Source organism: Bidens hawaiensis, unplaced genomic scaffold (assembly GCF_021521415.1).
Source record: "Bidens hawaiensis isolate Kalapana, Puna unplaced genomic scaffold, B.hawaiensis_p1.1 tig00019791_1, whole genome shotgun sequence".
Lineage (NCBI taxonomy): Eukaryota > Viridiplantae > Streptophyta > Magnoliopsida > Asterales > Asteraceae > Bidens > Bidens hawaiensis.
The window spans coordinates 314550-335157 of NW_027493002.1; the positions used below are offsets into that span (position 1 = coordinate 314550).

A 20608-nucleotide genomic window follows, 5' to 3' on the forward strand; every position below is an offset into this window, starting at 1 on the left:
AACGAGCTGTTACGTGCTGAAACGAACTGAAAAATCGCTTAAACGAGCTGTTACGTGCTGAAACGAACTGAAAAATCGCTTAAACGAGCTGTTACGCGCTGAAACGAACTGAAAAATCGCTTAAGCGAGCTGTTATGTGCTGAAACGAACTGAAAAATCGCTTAAACGAGCTGTTACGGGCTGAAACAAACTGAAAAATCACTTAAACGAGCTGTTAGGCGATGAAACGAACTGAAAAATGGCTTAAACGAGCTGTTACGCGCTGAAACGAACTTAAAAATCGCTTAAACGAGCTGTTACGCGCTGAAACGAACTGAAAAATCGCTTAAACGAGCTGTTACGCGCTGAAACGAACTGAAAAATCGCTTAAATGAGCTGTTACGCGATGAAACGGACTAAAAATTCGCTAAAACGAGCTGTTACGCGCTGAAACGAACTGAAAAATCGCTTAAACGAGCTGTTACGCGATGAAACGAACTGAAAAATCGCTTAAACGAGCTGTTACGCGCTGAAACGAACTGAAAAATCGCTTAAACAAGCTGTTACGCGCGGAAACGAACTGAAAAATCGCTTAAACAAGCTGTTACACGCTTAAACGAACTTTAAAATCGCTTAAACGAGCTGTTACGCGCTGAAACGAACTGGAAAATCGCTTAAACGAGCTGTTACGCGCTGAAACGAACCGAAAAATCGCTTAAACGAGCTGTTACGCGATGAAACGAACCGAAAAATCGCTTAAACGAGCTGTTACGCGCTGAAACAAACTGAAAAATCGTTTATTACGCGCTGAAACGAACTGAAAAATCGCTTAAACGAGCTGTTACGCGCTGAAACGAACTGAAAAATCGCTTAAGCGAGCTGTTATGTGCTGAAACGAACTGAAAAATCGCTTAAACGAGCTGTTACGCGCAGAAACAAACTAAAAAATCGCTTAAACGGGTTCTGACCCAAACCCGTTTTGACCCGTTCCAACCTTGACCCGTTATAACCCGAACCTGTTGACCCTAACCCGTTCCGACCCGAACCAAAACAACCCTTTTTTATGTGACCCGTTTTGACCATAACCCGTTTCAACCCTAACCCGTTCCGACCCATGACCCGTTTTGACCCAACCCAACCCATTTGCCACCTCTATGTGTGCACATTAAATATATGATATAGTAGTAAGTGTGTATACAACTATAATAATGTATTCCTGCCAATATACATGTGTATGTGGGTGGTATATGCTATGTGCTTTACCTGTGTGTATGCATACAATAATGAGTAATGGGTTAATTAAGTATAATTGTATTTATATGTACATTTATGTGTGTTGAAACGGGTTCCTAGTGGTATCCGGGTCAACGGGTATCACTGATGGATGACAGCAAATCTTGGCGAGAGTAATAGTGTGTGTTCCATGTGAGTCTTTCAGTTTTGAAGTGTAGTTGAGAGGTGTATGGATGAGTGTAATGAGGGAGAGCATCTCCAGGAGCAGGAGGTGGTGTGAAAGGAAAGAGAGAATAGCTAGTAATCTAGTATTTGTGTGGTGACGTGTCATATGTATTGTGTGTAGTAATAATAATAATCGTGATGATTATGAAAGAATAATCCTTATATAGGGGATGTGTATGGCTTCGTCTGGGCCTTATAAGAATAACCTTATCTAACCTTCTTTTTAATCTGGTATTGGACGATATTTTCAAAAATCTGCTAGCCATCAACAATTTCAAAAATCCGGTAGCTGGCGGCTTTAAAATATGATGGCGGCCGACGGGATTTTCCTTTTAGAATATCTGAAAAGTGGGCGGCCTGGAAGGATTTATGATGGCACTAAAAAAGATGGCGGCTTAGAAGGATTTTGAGTTGACAATGTCGGGCATACCGAGGATTAGAAGATTAGAAGTAGACATTTTCGAATAAAATACAAACGATTTTTATTATGAAAAGTGTACAAATAGCTAAATTAATTTTTTATGTTTTATAAGTTCGAAATTATAATTACACTAATTATTTGTATGTTTAGCGATTAATTTTTATATGTATCGAAACCACACGATCATTTTCTCGATAAAATAATCATCAAAAGTAATAAAAATTTTTTTTGACCCAAGAGTACCATCCGTGTATGTGAAGTGCCATCTGTCAGTCTTATCCCACGTGTCTACACTCCTGTCCTCTTTATACACCCACGTACTCATCACTTACCAACCTCACCAACTCACCACCGTCAATGGCGGATCACCACCAGTACCACTATGGACACCAACAAAAAGATGATGATGATGATGAATATTACTATTCAACATCAAAAGTCCTAGCAGTCCTCACACTCTTCCCCATCGGCGGCGTCTGCTTCCTCACCGCAACTCTCATCGGGCTCACCATCTCCACTCCACTTTTCATCATTTTCAGCCCCATACTGGTCCCAGCGATGCTAATAGTTGTGTTGACTGTCACCGGCTTCATAACATCGGGTGCTTTTGGACTCACGGCGTTTTCTTCGATGGCGTACATAGTGAACTTCTTCCGGCGGATGACTCGAGGTAGACGTGGCGGTGGAGTATGCTGCCAAGTGGAGAGGATCATACAGATACAGGTGGGTATTTGGGCCAGAAGGTGAAGGATATTGACCAGAGGATCCGAGATGAAAAGGCTAGGGCCAGAGGTGTTAAATGATGGGCCTGTAGAATATATATTCAGTATTTTATAAATGTTGTTTAGTGGGTTTATGTTGTGCTGTTAAATAAGGATTAGGTGTTTCAATAATGTAACAAGTGTATAAAGGGTAACCCAGTTAAATAAGAAATTTTGACCCAAAAGTTTGTTAAAGAAAAAAAGGAAAAGCTACCGCGGTTGTGTTTGTGTTTGTGTTGGGGGGTTCAGAGCCCCGGATAATGTGAGCGAGTAGCCGGGGTGCCCGAGTAATCTTTACTCTAGCGAGTAGATGTGTGCGGGTATATTAGCTCGGGTGAACTCGATGGATTGTAATTGGGTGATTTTGATTGACTTATGATGATACTATTCTTAGCAGTTAGTTGTTGAATAGGTACTCGGATATACCACTCTCTAAGTTGAGTGGTTTTGGTTTACTCTAAGCAGTTAATGTGGAAAAATATCGTATATCGTTCAAGGACCAATATCTAAGATATCTATTATCGCAGTGAGATATCGGTGGGATATTGGTAATTTTAATATCATGAAAAATTTATATATATAGCAATTTTACACTAATAATTGAATATAGTCTCCTACCATTAACAAATTAACCTTTTGTAAATTGCAAAACAATAACAATCGTAGTAGATAAGAACTGAGTAAGACTTAAAACACTAACATTGAACACTAAAAGTTGACAATTAAGACTTAAAACACTAACATTCAACACTAAAAGTTGATAATTAAGACTTCAAAAACTAATATCAGGAATATCAGTGATATATCGGTCAAATATTAGTCTAATATCGGTCGAATATTGGTCAATATCGTTGATATTATCGGTGCTGATATTCTGAATCGATAATCTGGTTTATATATCGTCAAGTGACCGATAATTGATATATCGGTGATGTATCGGTGATATCAACTACATAGGTTTTACTTTAAATTGATAATACTTTATTGGTTCGTTGAGTGGGTAAACCGCCTCACACCCTTGCAAAACAGGATACCCAGAATCACCAAGCTATTAGACATAACTTGACATAAAATATTATCTTTGAAAAGTAGTCTTTGAAAGTGCAATGAGTGAGAAAAGTGCCTTTACACTTGTTATGAACGCAGTGTACAGTTTGTACTTAACTTCTATGCCTACTAAATTATGGCTTTCATATCCCGTCTTGTTTATATTCATCCTTAATTGGATGGAATGCTGAAAGTCAATATCAATCTTTGTAAAATGTTTTGTCAAAAAAGCCTGTTTTCTACCTTTGTTAAATGTTTGATCAAAAAGCTTGTTTTTTTGTGATTTTCCGTATATAACACCAATTGGGAGGGAAAAAAAAAGAAAAAAAAAGTGAATAAGATAAAGTCAATTTAGATTTTAAGAATCTAAACTGTGATTAACTTACGATATTAATTCACATCCACCAATGACATTTCTAAAATTCAGTTTTTTTATGTTAAGATCAATCTCACTTGCATAAACATCATAGATTTACATTTGATTTTCACTCGATTTCATCCGTATGGATTATTACGAGCAAAATGATAAGAGTAATGAACTACGTTCTTCGTGATTGGAATGATTATTAGAGAATGGCAAACCACATTTTTCGTGAGCGAAATCTAGAAAACCACACATTTTTTAGAGAAATAAGGTGAATGACAAGTGTGGACCTATGATATGCAAGTAAGATTGTGTTCGAGTCTTGGTAATGGAAATGAAAGGTATTAAACATTAGTCACCGGTTAACTTTAGTATCCAATTTTTCAAATAAATAGAAAGTTGTAGGTTATTAACAAAGGCAAAACCTGAGTTCAAGTCTCACATCTGACAAGAGTTATAAAAATCGTCATTCAAAAGAAAGAGGTTATTAGGTTATAACCTGGGTTTCAACTCTTCCAAGTACTAAAAGTCAGGTCTAACTTGCCCATGGACCATGTCGAAGACACTGGAGAGTTTTGGGCTTTTTTTTTGCTTCAAAATGGACATGAGCGGAACTCACTTGGCAGACAGATAGCCTCGGATAGAGGCGCATAAAACCACATTATGGGCCTGTGTGGATCGGTTTTAAAACCGGTTCAAATCGAGTCAAAACAACTGCTTGTAAATGTAATGGTTACTGCATCTGCTACAAATTAAAAAATTATACTCCGTATATATTTAAAAATACTTTAATTGTTTGTTTATGTATATTAACTTACAAAATTAAAATGTGTAGATGGTGTTATACCTTGTTACATTACTATATTTTTTAGAATTAAAAATATATAGTTGTTTCTTGACAAGTTAACAGATCTTAACCATCTAACCAAACTTGCTTCATTACCTAGAATCTACCTTCCAAATACAACTTAAATCACGCGATATGTGATGTGTGAAAATGTATAATATAAATAAAGAACGAATCACAATTAAGCTTTAAATTTATAAAAACGAAAATCCTATAGAAACCACACAAAACCGGCAAGTGTACCGATCAAAACTGGTATAGCATCAAGGAAGTCCGGATGTCGAACGCAAAGACACGTGAAAACGTTTTTTATTACGAAACTCTAATTAAGACTTACCAAAATAATATTTATTTGATTTTTAAGATTTTATTTAACTACTTAACCTAATTAAAAGAAAACTGTTAACAAAATACTTTAAGAAAACTTTCGGATTAAATTCAATATGTAAAAACGTCTACCTAGGACTGACTCGTGTTTAATGAAAATGACAACGGATTGGAAAAACGTTTAAGATACCGGTTTCAAAAGATGACACAATTAAAAATCCTTTAAGACAGTCAAATTACTTTTCAGTCTCATCAACTAATCTCTATTTCATTTTAATTGATTATTAAAACATTACCGGATAATTAATTAATTACGTGTTCTAATGACGAATTACCTTTCGGTCTCATCGACACACCATCCCATGGAACACCCAGTTGTGTAACCAAGAACAGAGGAACAATTTAACCAAACCCTAATTAAGCCAACTCATTGCACATAACACTTAAATTCAACAAGAGCAAAACCCGCTTTCGCGCGGTCCTAATTCTAGCAAATAAAAGATATGTGGCAATTTTACTTCCTATCACCTTTCGGTCTCAAGGAAGGTATATTAACTGATTTTATATGATTAGTTACCCAACATATCCCTACGGTGATCAACCCGCAATAAAACCCAAAACACCAAGTAATAGGCTAAACTATGCAAACGATAATCAAAACCGACTCAATTAAAGCAAGCAAGTGGGAATTAAGTAACACATCAAAAATCACAGCCAACATACAACCTAATTATATGGTCTAATCAAACTTTACATAATCAATTTTACAACTTAAATATTACCAATCCGTTTATTATGTCAATTACATGTCAACACTACATCATTCCTAGGTAGAACAACGAGTTTAGCTCATAATCAAATTTGGACAGCCACAAACACTTAATAAACACATCATATTAACCAACCTAAACATCATAAAACTCAACCAAGATTCAAGATCAATCAATAATAAACCAAACCACTAGTTACTTGCAAAACAATTCACTTTGAAAGATCAAAACAACTAGTTAAACAATCTTGAACAATAGAACAAAGTTTATAGAGGTTTACTATGATTATGTGGCTGATATTATGGATTAAAAACTCTTGTAGCTGCTGTCCCAAACCTCTCTTTGCTGTCTTCTTTCTTTTCCAGCCGTCACAAACAACAGCCGCCAAACAGCTTCTCCTTTTTTCTTCTTTCTTGGCCGGCCGGCGGCTGCACAGTTCCGATCGGAACTTTCCTTTGGGGTTAGGGTTTGTATATTTCGGGATTTGCTGATCAATTATGGCTGATTAATTGTGATATTATCTTAATATAATATATTATAAGGCTTTTAATTCATGGGCTTGGACCGGGCCTTGCTTAAACTTTGAAAACTTGACACTTAAACCCTTCAAGTTCCTTTTTTTTCTTGTTCTTTCTTTCTTCTTTGCATCACCTACACAAGTTAACATGTCTTTGTAATATTTATCATTTAAACCCTTAAAGACATATAAAAGTAATACTTTATTAATAAAAACATGATAAAAACGTAAGGAAAAGAGGTGTGTTTTGCAACACATCAATATGACACGATCATGAAATCATGGAACGAAGCTTAGTCACACGTGAACTATATAAGCTACCTAGATCATTGATGGATGTTTTCTTAAGGACAAGTCGAATGACCCTTGCGAATAGTCATGTAAAACATCGACAACATCAAAACAAACGTCTTTTAATATATCTAACCGCACCCTCATGTTCTTTCAAGAGACGATTGCAGGCAACCTCCGAGTTAAAATCTTAAACTCCTTCTCTCGACTTAACATGCTCATCCTCACATACTTCATACTAGCCCCAAAGTGCTTCCCGCCTCGTGTTAAAATCTTATTCTTCCTCAGAAACCCTTCACAATCATCCACTTCTCCCTCACATTTTAACCAAGCAAATGCTGTATCATAACAAAATCAATTATTTCTAGTAATATTTGTTATATATATTTTTACTTTATTTATCATAAATAAAGTTTTTTTTAGTTAGTTATCATATTACTATAGTTTGAATTTATTAAAATATACTTATTATCTTCAGCTGGTTAGCTTTATCATTATCTTGTTCAGTGTACATCATCTCTTTACATAAAGAGATCTAGTTTTCAGTTATTTAAATACACAGAAAATATTATTATTACCAGGAAGCTGTCCAAAAGTTCGGCCGCTAAATGAACATGTTTCCGATGGAAAATCGGGTAGACTGAAAATATCGGTTTGTTCACGGCTTCTTTGAGTTCCTTCCATCTTTGTGCCATGAGTTTGTAGCTATAATCAAAGAAAGTTTCAGCATGTGTTTGTTTGGCATGATCACAACTATCGGATATGGTTTGCAGAATCTTTGCTGCTCGGATTTGTGAATCTTTTGATACACCAATGGTGTTGATCTCTATAAATGTGGTCATTTTTCTAGCAATTTCTCTATCTTTCACAAGAGCCCAACTACAACATTTCAAGTAAAGTTAATACAAACGTTTTAACGGTTAATTAATATTTGACCGCGAAAGGTCAATGGTAACAAGACTTACCCGATTCGGGAACCAGCATGGACAGTACTTTTGGAGACAGTGAAGAGCATTATATCATTGTCTGAAGGTGATAATATTGGTGTATATTGTGGCCAATAATACGCAAGATCATGAATCAAGATTCCTTTGTCTCCTTTGACTACGTCTTGTCGTGTAGACCCGTCTGGGTTGTTTGGAGAAGTTACGAGCTCAATGTAAGGTTCTTGTTTGTTAAACTTATTTGCATCACCTGCCCATTTGTGTAATCCTGATTTCAAGTAGTCGGTCATCAATGGGTAAGACTGCAAACAATTTTTAACAAGTCTATTAAAAATGGCGCAGAAAGCATAAATAGTAACAAAGAGGATACTCTTGAGAAAAACTAGTATAATACGGAATGATTAAGCCACATTACGTCAAGTCCTCTTTTATAGGGTACATCGAAATACGATAGGTCTAGCCAAAATTTGAACTGGAATTGACTTCCTAAATATATGTGTTTATCCCCCAAAGTGGCCTCTTAGCCTAGTGCCCTAGTGGCATCAACTGGTGCGGGTTCAAGTCTCACAACGTAGACGTTAGGTGGATTTTTAGAGTAGATTTTAGAAGGTGTTTGTGTGCTCGCCATTAATAAATAAATAATTAAATGCGTAAATTACTCAAGCCAAAGATTCATGCATTTTAACACAGAAAAGAAAACATGTGCATCAAACTCTAATAGTACTAATAAACATGATCCGGACCATTTCGATATGTTCATCCATTTCTTATGGGCTCGTAACTCCAAGCATAGCCCGAGTTATGCCCTTCTTGAGTTGGGCCAATTTTTAGCCCATTTATCTCAGTTGAGGTAGTCCAAGTATGAATCCATCGATATCACATAATCATCACTAAAATGAATTTTTGTAATATCTATTTTGTGAGCTCACATGTGCATCAAACTATAATAGTACTAATACAGGCATGCAATTATCTTTTAGATAATTTGTACTCCAAGTATCATGTCATTTAAGTTGACATAGTAATCCGTTGACTTGCTAAAATCATGTTGTGTTCCAACTTCCAAGCTAAGTTAATTACCTCAGTTTCACCAAATCCGTAGGTGCAACGGATTGAATCACTAAATGCCTTCGTGAGTAAGTGACCTAAACACATGCCTAATGTCTTACCAGCACATGCAAACACAACATTAATGGATATGCAATCACAGGGAACAAAGCCATTAATCACTCATCAATACCAAAAGAATTTTCCTTTCATATTTTGATTTTGATTTCACAATTACACGAAGCATGAAACCATGTATGACTTCATAAACTAGTAATAACAAATAAACAGTTTGTACTTTGTAGATTAAGGATTAAATTACCGAGTAAAATGGAGCAGCCGACACCACATTCATGGGACCCGCAGCGTTAGGAGGTGAAAGTGCATAAAGTGCAGCCTGATAAAGTTGTGATGAACCCGTTCCCACAACAATTTGTCGACCCTCTGTGACGGCATTACCAACCACTTTGTGCAGACTCGTGATCGAGCTTTTAAGCCCGGGCTCCAGAAACCAGCATACATTATTTATATCTGAAAAGTAGCTTATATGCTGCCAACCGGAAGTCACAACGGTTGTTTCTTCACCCTTATGTTTCCAAAAGTTCTCGTACATAGTCGGGTCGCCACTAGAAAGTGACATAATAACAAAATAAGTAAAATAATAATAATAATAATAATAATAATAATTCATTAATTAATGGTCTGATCAAGATATTATAAGGTTTGGAAATGCAATGGAAACGTGGTAACATGTGTAAAGATCCTAATGTGCACTTTAAAATTAATAAATATAAAAAAAGAACATAACATATGCAAGCAACAAGGATTAAAGAATTGTAGTGAAGTTGGTATGTAAAGGCAGATCTTGTCTAACATCTATCTTCATTTTGATATACAACTATACAAGTATCCCAGAAAATGCTGCTGAATCTAAGTTGACTGCTCTTAATTAAGATGGTAAAATACTAACTTGGTATCTATCACCCAATTACTAACTTAAATGGGGCTTCTGGGCTCGCACTAAGCTTAGACCGGAAAAAAAACATATAAAAGCAATAATAATTTCGGCTAGATGAAAGCCACATTTCCAGGCCCAACGCAGACTGCAATCATATTGAGCTATGCATCAAGTGGCGTAGCGAAAACACAAATACACAGTCGAGCTCACATGATGTAACTCGATACATAAAACAATTGATAGCAATACACGACAAGATTATTACGTGGTTACGTCCCAATGGAGGAGCTACGTCCACATGCTGCAACTAGGTTATTTTGTATATGCAGGTGCAAAGATTACAATTACATCATAAGGGTGTACATATTATAACATGATTTTGGTTAGCAAAGTTTAGACAACAAGAAAACAATATAATTAGGGTCAGCCACCCTAATTCCTTCTTCTTTGCCAACCAGGCCAGAGTCCCAAAAGGTTCCACAATCCAACAATATGTTTATATAAATTTCTAACAAAATTACTATCCCTAAGACAAGAATGGATATTTATAGATAAGAATAGGATGAAAATACCTACATAAGAGTATTTTGCATCCTATTTTTTGTCTTTATTATTATAACTAGCTTTAGTGCCCATGTCACACACGGGATGGTTCAAATATTTACAAGTAAAGTAAATAATTACATAACGTATATAAAAAAAATGTATAACATCTATGCTTGTATCTATACTATGTGTACATAAATTGATTTTATTTTTATCACAAAATGACTATTTTAAATTAACTTAATAAAAAAATCCACGTGCTAAAACGTACCCGAGAACACTCTTTCTACTGAAAATTTCATTCTCAGTGTCATATATGTATAACTGAAAGAATTTTGGTTATGAACCAATTTCGAAAATAAGACTTTTCATACGATAATAGTTCTAACCGCTAAATACAGAAGGAGCGTTACATTTATTGATATATTTATCAGTTTACCACGCATCGAAGAAAAGTAGAACATTAAATTTTAACGATAGGTGTTCTTCAAGAACTATGTTTTTATAAGCTATACCATGAAAAAGATTTTGATAAGTTTCAGGAGGCTTCTCAACTTTGTCATAATGACTAGATAAAATATAACATGTTAGCCCATTCAATTTTGTGAACATTTTGTTTCATTTGAGCATAGTTTTGCATGACATGCTTCCCATGCAACGTTATGATCACAATTGAAGTAAAAGTTAATCCTGACACAAGTTAGAATCATTGATAAGCCTGGGGGTGGCATGTCGAAGTGTTCGCAATCTTTTCTTAATTTAAATCGTCGAGGGAAATATAGTCAATTTGTTAAATCCCGAACCTTTTGATTATTTTCAAAAATGCCCTTGAAAATAAATTTGAAACCCGAATCATGTTTAAAATTCTAACTTTTATCCGTTTGACATTTTCAAGTCAACACTTTGAACCCATAACAATTTGACGACAAGCCTATTTGCATTCTCAAACTTTAAAAATACTCAAATTTCTCATTTTTGACTTGTAATAAATATTGACCTAAATGTATTTAACTTGTACCAAATAATATATTTACCAACTTTTGATCCATAAAAATCAAATTTAAGTTTCACACAAAACTCGAAACAATCATTGATAAAAAAAAACTAAGAAATTAAGTATGATAAACTTTGTTATATATGAAAGTGATTGATATATACAATCATTACATTTTAACATATATATATATATATATATATAGTTTACTAAATTAACCGAAAAAATAAATGGATAAATTTAAAGCATGTATTTATAATTTATATGGTAATTTACAATAATAATAATAATAATAGATAAATGGATTGATTTTAAAATATATTCGAGTTTTATTTTTCTTTACAATCTTCTACACTATACATAGTAATGATAACATTTGAAATTATATTCTTATCAATCTTTGTGTAAGGCCCCGTTACCGGTAGCCCTACTTTCGTGTTGGATTTACTCATAAACACAGTTCTAAATATCAGAGTTAATTAAAACTTTCGCGAAATATAAAAGCTTTCATAAAACATTTCATAACAAAACACGTATTGCCTTAAAACATCATTTTGTCTTTCAAAATAAACGGAACATTAAACTTAAACGTCTTGAGTCTTCCAATGCCAGCCTCTTATTCAGTGCCACGTGTCTCCTCAAGCGAGCTGCCTCATCCTACTCACCTGCGTGCATACTAAAAGTCAGCTACGCTGAGTGAGTTCTAGTTAATCATACACTATACAATACACATAAACTTATATTCTTTCATTCATACTTTCATATTTTCATACTTTCTTTTGTATTAACTTACTTTCATATCTTACGTTATAAAGAGCATTACGCCCTACATTCCTCGAGTATTATTAGGGCTCGGTACCCTCCTTCCTCGAGTATTATTAGGGCTTGGTACCCTCCTTCCTCGAGTATTATTAGGGCTCGGTACCCTCTCTCCTCGAGTATTATTAGGGCTCGGTACCCTCTTTCCTCGAATATTAGTAGGGTTCGGTTCCCTAGTTCTCGAATATTAGTTGGGTTCGATTCTCTCTTCGTTACCATACAACCATACATCATACCTCGAGTATTATTAGGGCTCGGTACCCTCTTTCCTCGAATATTAGTAGGGTTCGGTTCCCTAGTTCTCGAATATTAGTAGGGTTCGATTCCCTCTTCGTTACCATACAACCATACATCATACCTCGAGTATTATTAGGGCTCGGTACCCTCTTTCCTCGAATATTAGTAGGGTTCGGTTCCCTAGTTCTTGAATATTAGTAGGGTTCGATTCCCTCTTCGTTACCATACAATCATACATCATACCTCGAGTATTATTAGGGCCCGGTACCCTCTTCGTAGCCATACAACCATCCTTTCATTCTTTTATTAACTTTATCACATTCATACACATAAGCATACATATCATACTTACCTTATACTTAGCGTTACAACCTGACAGTACATGCAATATTCGAAGATCGTTCACGTACCGTCAAGCCATCATTCATACATATCACATCATTCACATAAGGCATACACTTATCTCTTAGGATAAGCGTATTAACAAACATATCGAGTATGCACACAACCCCGAAAACATAACACATAAATGGGGCTAGAAACTCACCTGAATCCTGTTACGCTCTCCGTTAATAGTTATTCCCTTCTTGAGCTGTGCACGACTAACTGTATAATATTTACACGTATCAATTAACTACTACTACTCATGTTGTATTTCTATCTTTATATGACCCACAACGAACGGGGGTCCGGGGGCAGCGCCCCTGGCAGCGGGGTCTAGGGGCGGCAGCCCCTAGTAGGGTCCAAGGGGCAGAGCCCCTGGCTGGGGTCGAGCTGCCAGGTCAGCTTGGAAAAATTTTATTTCCATTAACTGTCTTAACACATTTTTCATTAGGTTTTTAATTTATTTTCTAATCGAACTTAACTTTAGGCGAAGTTAAACCTTAAGCGAACTTAGCTTTAGGCGAAGTTATCAGTTAGGCGAACTTGGCCTTAGGCGAAGTTATCAATTAGGCGAACTTGGCCTTAGGCGAAGTTACCAGTTAGGCGAACTTGGCCGTAGGCGAAGTTATCAATTAGGCGAACTTGGCCTTAGGCGAAGTTACCAGTTAGGCGAACTTGGCCGTAGGCGAAGTTATCAGTTAGGCGAACTTGGCCTTAGGCGAAGTTACCAGTTAGGCGAACTTGGCCGTAGGCGAAGTTAAGCTTTGAAGGCGAAGTTAAGCTTTTGCAGGCGAAGTTATCAGTTTGCAGGCGAAGTTGCCCAGTTCAGCTACGGGTTTAGTTTTTATCAAGCATTTTGGCGATTTTAATACCCTTGTTATGGTTCGACATCACCCACTAACGTTCCCTAACCATTTTCGGTCGTATATATATCCCGTATATACTATAAAGCTTTGATCTTTAAGCTTAAGAACATTCAAAAGGCTAAACGTTCAATAAAACGTAAACTTTAAAGGTCAAGAACATACCTTTTATACGTTCGGTGTGGTCGCGGTTTGCTTGGTTATCTCGTATAAAGAAGATCTAATAATGGTTGGCTCGATTTTGGTCTTGGACGTCTCTCTCTCTCTCGGCCGAAATATGGTGTGTGTGTGTGTGTGTGTAGAGATTATGATGGAAATGAAATGAGGGTTTAGGGTTTTAGCTTGGTTTAGGGGATATTTATATCCCTTAAAGCCCATGGACCTAAGGCCCATTCTCATTTAACCCATCTTAATTAATCTAAGTCCATGATCCGTTCTTTACTCGACATTAATTAATTAATAACGCGAAATCACTAAACGTAACTTTCTTTATTTAACATTATAAATTTTAGGATGTTACACTTTGATTGATTTTTGGAACTCATCGAGTCTTTTGGAACATATAGTAAAATAATATGTTAATATTTATTCTTATAAAAATGTATAAATATAATATAAAATAAAGTGTAATAGGGAAGTGAATAATTATTAATTTATTAAATTATTAAGATTTTAGTTTTGGTGGAAAAAAGTTATGATAATTATTCAAAAAATGACAAATGTCAACAACTATTTTACTTTATTCTCTGCATTTCATTCTTTATATTTATCATAATATAATTAAATAATATACTTTTAATCAGTTTTTACAATTACATGTCTATCTTCCACTCATAAAAGTTACAATTCATGGGGTTGGTAAATATAAGAAACCACTATTATCCATATAATTGAAATTAGGCCAACAAAACTCTAGAAAAAGGGCCTACTAATTTCACATTAAATATGTTACTATTTAATTGGGTAAAAAAATCTAAAGAAAAGGGACCAATGAAGTAGTGATTTAGCACTCTGATTATGTTTAATTGAGAAAAAAATCTAGAAAAAACTTTTTATTTAAGACCAATTTTTTATACTCGTCTTGAGTATTCTAAATCTCGAAAACGACCCTATGGAGGAGAGTAATTAACAAGATGGGGTCATAGCATCATTTGTGTGGATGTTTTTGGTATCAATTGAAAAGACCGGACCACTACAAAAACAACAAAACCCGAAACGTCATCGGAAAAAGATTTAAAATATTGGTTGGAACCTATAACCGAAACCAAGACTTTATTTAGAACGGAAAATACGAATAATGCACGGGAAACGGATGGTGGCCGGCAAAAACAACGTAGATTGTAAAATACTAGTACTAAATGTTGTCTTACAAAATATAGATATCATGAGAACTCCTGGAAACCTAAATTATGCCTGTAACACATAATGATAACTCTAAATAACAATAATAATATATTACCCACTGAAGAAACACTAAGTGACCCCGGCAGATTACGGATAATCTTAGGGTCAAGTAGATGTTTCCCACGAGGGTTAGGTCCGGCAAAGATGGTTATTCTTCTGATAACCTGCAAAACAGACACCGTGAGCTCGTCACTGAGAAGGGGGGTACCTCCTTGTGACCACCCTCCGGCGTGAGAATCAGACTAGATTGCTCTGAATATAAATGTATATTAAGAGAAATAGCTAGATCAGATAAGATATGTGATGGTATAAGATGAGATAATGATACCGTTCCAAGGTATTGGAGTATTTATAGCCGAAGGTAGGTTTCCAAGCAGGTACAGCCAGCTGTATAATATTCCTTTTCTACCAACTGTGGGCTACGCACGTGCCATGCTGGTGGTTGGTGGGTAGGCAGCGGCTGATAGTGACATGGCCGGCTGTGTACTATTCCTTTTCCACCAACTGCAGGCTATGTACGTGCCATGATGAGCGTTGGTGAGTAGGCAGCGGCTGATAGTGACATTAAGTACTAGAGTGTGCTGCTCGTCGTACTGTTGTCAGTGAGCTGTCACCCTGTGATTGGTTCATGGGCTGCTTTGGTCAGATCTTGTCTATTTTGTCCATACATTGGCAGGTATAGTACAAAAGATCCTCCAGAAGCGTACGGACTGGCTCATTTGGGCGGGAGTATTCCCGCCTTGCTCATTCCTTCTTCAGGTGACATTACTGAATTATTGAGAGTTAGTGCCTTGTGCGTGTAGTCTCACTATTAGTGCGGGTAGCCTCCGCTGATGGCTTGTATCCGCAACTGCGGGAACAGGCGGGGTACTTCACCATTGGGAGGCTTTTCCTGCGGGAACAGCTGGCGTATGCGCGTAAGGTCTTCATCTCTCTGAGCATGGTGGGTCCTGCGGAACCAGTTGGTCTTTGCGCAGACGTCCCTCTTCAAAGTGAGTCTTGCGGGTCCAACTGGACTATGCTGGGACCTACCTCTTCACCTACAATTCCACAAACAATACTAAGGCATTTGTAGTGGGGCGTTGCCCAACAAGTTCTTTAGCTCGTCCTCTATGGGGTTAGCTTCCATTTGGTAACTATAATATTTTAATCTTGTTTGTCATGATGAAATTAAGTAATTTAACACACAGTGGTTCATTGTATCTTCGAAAGCAAATCAATGGTCACGAAACCCCATGCACAACAGTAATAAACTATTAGACCAGAAAAAAGAACAAGCTAGCTATATGCAGTGGTACTGACATGGCAAGTAACATGTTCTGTTTTGTAGACTTTAACCAACCTACCAACCACATGAAGTTGCCATAAAAGAGTGGTGGTAACGTGATTCCTTGATCTTTAATTATTTTCTAAAGCGTTTGATTTAACGATGAATAGAACTACACTGTGGAGTGATTACAATTATTATTTTATTATTAATCTCGTAGACCCGAGAATTGGGAAGTGGGGGTAAACTAAAAACGGGTAGCTTTAAGTGGCGCATGTTAGTCTCTTTGTCGTTTTTCATTTTCTTATGTATTTATTTATTCAGTTTTTTTATCACAGCCCATGTACGTTTAGGGCTTTAGGCTAGGTTCATCAAAATATTATTTTTCTTAAGACCACGTGTCGTAATGTCAGCATCGGAGCTCATGTAGCTAATAAGGTTATGTGTAGTAAAGGGCTACAAAATAAAACGATTTATGATATTTGACGCTCAATCAGCAAATAAGGGATTTTTGTTTTAATATTTTGTTTTAATAATATATTGGTGTTATAGACTCCAATAATATATATCATACACACATCACATTAAATAATAAATATTCTTCAAAAAGTGTTTGCAACGATAATATATGTCTCCCTCTTGTCGCCCCAATTATCGGGGGGGGGGGGGGGGTGTTCTCCACTTATCGCCCAATTTTGGGCTTAGGACAAATTGTCGCCACAGTATACAACTTACAAGTCCTAAGGCTATGGGTAGTGAAGGGCTACAAATTGTGGGGATAAGTGTTATGTGACGCCTAATCAGCAAAGGAAGAATTTTTGTTTTAGTCTAGGGATGAGATCGTTATCATACACGTACCAAAGAATAGTAAATCTGGGTATCCATACCCGTACCCGAGTTTTATGGTATGAGTACGGGTACAAGTACGATACGAGTACTTTATGTACGGTACTAACTTTGGTACCACTTTTTTCTATTTTTTTTAAATCTCCACTAAAGTTGGTATCGATTGTAGTACGATACCGAGAATCAGTTATCTATAACACCAAAACCGTAATACCACAACCAAAACATGATATCAAAACTAAAAATGAAACAAATCAACAGTAATATAAAATTCATTCATGTTGGTTGTTACTAGTTATTGATTTAAAAAAGAAGAGAAGAGAATTAGAGTTTAATTTGTTTCATTAAACTGTTAGTACTTAATATTTTGACTATCAATAGTTTGAAAACCCCGCTTGAGGCCTTGAGGATATCCCAATAAAAACACGGTTAGAGTTATGAGTTTTGGAAATCCCAATAAAAACCCATACATATTCGTAACGGGTATCGATTACTTGTAATACTCGTGCATGTACACGTACCTATACCCGAAAGAACCTGTATCAATAGTCAATAAATCTGGATACCCATAACGAATAGATGGGTACAAGTACAGGTACCTTTCGGGTATCGAACATGTACGAATACGGGTATTCGGAAAAAAAATCTCATAATCCCAGTTATAGTTACAAACTTTTTGTCGTTCAAAGAAATATTTACAAACTTTTTAGAAGTAACCTAAAAACAATAATACGATCAAGCAAATGAAGGGAGAGGAAAAAAGAGTTATAATACATCAATAATGAAAAATCAAGTACGTGTTTAATCAAGTTCGTGTATAATTTGGAAAGCTAGAAGCAAGTACGTGCTTAGAAAGTGTTCAATTGCAAAGCTAGAAAGTGTCTTCTTTCCTATAAGTGAAATATAACAGAAACAGGACAAGTTTAGGCCATGTTTAGAATTCCTTATTTGCACCTCCTTTTGATTTATATAAGTAAGTTACACTCTTCTAACTTATCAAAAACTTCTTTTTCCTTCTTTAAAAGGTTAAAAAAGTCACATTACCCAAACACATTTTTAACTTATAAAAGTGGAGGAGAATTGTTAGAAGGATGAAAAAGACATGTATTGTGGAGGGTCATCCATCCTTGAAGATCCTTCCTCAAGGATGGTGATGGAAGGTGGTTGGTGGGTCCCAATATTGATGATGTGGAAATTATGAGGTTGTTTGTGGGAAGAAAGAATATGTTATTGTTGTAGGTAAAAAGTGTGTGCGAAAAGAATGAATGGAAAGCTGATGTGGCTTGCTGACTTGGCTGTTTGTAATAAGAATTGCCCTGAACTGATACAACGGTCTAAGTTATAAAGAGGTAAAAATAAGAAATTCCAAACACCCTCTTTAACTAGGAATCATGGTGCAAATTTAATTTTGTCCGTTTGTGTTGTAACTCGTATTTATTGTTTCTCATATAAGTGTTGGGCCTCTTGATTTTGCTTTTTTTCTTTGGTTTTTGAGTTAATGACCATTTTCGTCCCTGTGGTTTGCTACTTTTGCCACTTCAGTCCAAAATTTTTAATTTTGTCAATTTAGTCCTCATAGTTTTAAATATTAGCCAATTACGTCCAATCCGTTTAACGGCATCCAACTATGCCGTTAGTTTAAGGTTATTTATGTCTTTCTCCTTTTAATTTTGAGTTAATGGTCATTTTAGTCCCTGTGGTTTGATATCTTTGCCAATTCAGTTCAAAGTTTGAAAATTTGTCAATTTAATGTTCAGTTTAATTCAGTTTTTTTTTTTAATGTTTTTTGTTTATAACCCTGAAGAGCATAATTCAAGCCCAAAACCATCGAGCAACCTCAAATAATGGTGTTGACAACAGTAATCATACCCCCCCTGTATTTAGTTTCTAGACATTTCCTAAAATCTTCTCCATGGTGGAATTCAATGGTAAAGTGGTCAAGGTAATTCCCAGAAACCGAATTATACAGAAAAAACTAAAAATTGTTTTGTTGATTAATGTATAATAGTTGATTACGACCCAGATTTTCGTTATGATATGTTAATCTCTAAACCCTAAATATTATGCATTCATCAAAGAAACAATTTTTAGTTTTTTCCGTACAATTCGGTTTCACATAATTGTTTTGACCACTTTACCATTGAATTCCACCATGGGGGAGAGTTTAGGAACCGTCTAGAAACTAAATACGAGAGGAGGGGTATGATTACTGTTGTCGACAGAGTAAATGCAGACTTATTTTGGGCTTGGATAATGCTCTCTAGGGTTATAGAAAAAAAAACTGACTTAAATTGACAAAATTTCAAACTTTGGACTGAATTGGCAAAAGTATCAAACCACAGAGACGAAAATGACCAATAACTCAAAATAAAAAGGAGAAAGACAAAAATACCCTTGAACTAACGGCATAGCTGGATGCCGTTAGACGGATAGGACGTAATTGACTAATATTTAAAACTATGAGGACTAAATTGACAAAAATACAAATTTTAAACTGAAATGACGAAAGTAGCAAACCACATAAACGAAAATGACCGTTAACTCTTGGTTTTATTTAAACTTTAGTCTTTCAGAAAAAAAAATAATAAAAAAGATTTGACTAGTGTTAGTTTGATTAGATATATAAAACAAAGTAGTAGAGCAGAGCAGAGTACTGACTGGTCTAGGTTGATGATGACAAAACCTTCCTCGTCCTCTGGATTCGTTGTCAGAATCTTGTGCGCATCTTTGTTGTTGTTTTTCTTCTCACCATTAAAACCAGAGCCATGAAAATGAAGCTTCTGCTCCCAACTACTCCTCCATTTGGATGCTAGTGTTTCTTCATCGTCAAAGTTTATCTTCCAAATCAAACCCATATTCATCGCTATAGATATCACCAACACATTCTTCAAAGAAAACATATAATCCACCATCTCTTCAACTTAGTTAGGATTCAAGTCTCAGTTGGAATTAATTAGTTTCAGAGCATTGAATAATATAATATAACTAGTTAAGTGGGAAAGTGATAGGTGTGTAATTTGAGTGTTGTATTGCCATCAACTTGAAGGGGATGAGAGAAAGAAAGAAGGAAGGAAAAAAATTGGAGTGTGTGTTGAGTTGGAAATGTGTTTTAAAGGCCGATTATTGTTTAGCTTTCCAACTTGCTAAATATATATATTTTTTCATTTAGGCTTTTTAGTATTTCAAAGTAACCAATATTTTATTAAGAAAAGGAAGGTATAGAGATCGGCTTTTAGGAAGCCTAGCAAACAAAAGGTAGCGGAAAATTCCTATAACAGTCCATTTATAAAATGTGTTTTCAATATTATGCTCATTAATTCAAGTTTTCAACTTTGTTCTTTTGGTATCTCGTCGCCGACGACATGATAGTGAACACCGACGATGCGTTATTGAAACAAATAGGATAACGACACGTGGCCGGAATAGGTTTAAAGCAGGGGTTTCACGATGCGTTAGTGGATAACGCATCGCTGCTACCCTACGTTAGCAACATAAAGCATCGCTGCTACCCTACGTT

The 20608-nt window shown here is 35.8% G+C and overlaps 1 pseudogene across 1 annotated transcript; it reads right to left on the reverse strand.

Annotated features, from left to right (window-relative positions):
* Positions 1–6784: 6784 nt before the first annotated feature.
* On the reverse strand, positions 6785–20111 carry LOC143559205 (tryptophan aminotransferase-related protein 2-like; annotated as a pseudogene). The gene is made up of 5 exons (XR_013139896.1): positions 19750–20111; positions 9096–9399; positions 7748–8028; positions 7361–7661; positions 6785–7120 (listed from the first exon to the last, which is right to left on the reverse strand). The product of XR_013139896.1 is annotated as a tryptophan aminotransferase-related protein 2-like (transcript).
* Positions 20112–20608: the final 497 nt, after the last annotated feature.